This window comes from Loxodonta africana, chromosome 3, assembly GCF_030014295.1.
Source record: "Loxodonta africana isolate mLoxAfr1 chromosome 3, mLoxAfr1.hap2, whole genome shotgun sequence".
Lineage (NCBI taxonomy): Eukaryota > Metazoa > Chordata > Mammalia > Proboscidea > Elephantidae > Loxodonta > Loxodonta africana.
In genome coordinates this window covers 188771298-188772475 of record NC_087344.1, presented here as the reverse complement: position 1 = coordinate 188772475, position 1178 = coordinate 188771298, and positions in this window count along the sequence as shown.

The window sequence follows — 1178 nt, the reverse complement described above, 5'->3', positions numbered from 1 at the left end:
GTCTGGGGTGGGGCGAGGAGGGCATGCATGTGCTGAAAGCAGAAGTGGACCCTGAGCAGAGCTGCTATCACATCCCCCACTGCTTCCTGACTCTCGGTGGCCCTCAGCACCTAGGGCCTGGGCACTCAGAAGGTGCCTGTTTGTTCAGGCTCTTGTTCCCCAGGACTAGGGCACAGGGTAGCAAGGGAAGAAATTATTTGGGACCAAGGTGGCAGGAACTAGAGAAAACCGAGCTAGTTCTCTGACAGGAAAGAAGAGGATTGGACTGCAGAAGGATTTCTTACCCCCCAGGGCATCCTTGAGTCTCTGACCCGTTGCCTTCCCTTTTCAGGGAATTGGACCCCCTTTCTATGGCAGAATTGGAAGGGGCTGCAATTCTGATATAATCCAAGGGAATTAAGTAGGAGGAGCCTACAGGTCTAACCATGGCTCCACTTCATGCGGGGTTACCCAGCCAAGCTTCAGGGGTCCTCTCCTGGCCTCCGGATATGGAAGTCAAAACTTCTCGGAAGGAGCTAAATTGTCCTAAAGAGGAAGCATGACTCTGTCTGGGGTGGCAGCGGTAGCCACAATGAGGACCTTCTGGGTGAGCTGGACGCCTGGGGCCCCTGATTGCAGTTCCCTGGTTGCACAGTGGTTAAAGTGCTAGGCTGCTAATTGAAAAATTGGTCATTCCAACCGGCGAATCCACTAGCCTCTCTGTGAGGGAAAGATGTGGCAGTCTGCTTCCATAAAGATTATAGCCTTGGAAACCCTATGGAGCAGCTCTACTCTGTCCTGCAGGGTCTCTATAAATCACAATCCACTCAAAAGCCATGGGTTTGGGGGATTGAGAAGGAGAAGGGAGAGCCTTCTCACATCCTACCATCCATTGCTCCTACTGCGGTACACACAATTCCATTTCCTCCAGTTTGCCCAGCCTCAGTTTCCCTACCTGTAGGAAGCTGGAGTGTCAGGGCCCTGTGTCTTTGATTGGGGGAAGGCCAGGGACTGACTGGTAAAGTTTAGCAGATGAAGGTCCTGGGGAGGAATGAGGCATAGGAGGAGGAGGCCCAGATATTCTGCCCCCTAGGACCCACCCCTCAAGATCTCTGGAGCTGCAGGGGCTTGTGAGGGTAACTGTAGGGAGTGCCCTGGGGCAGTCTCAAAGGTTTCCCCTCCCCCGCCCGTTTCAAGAT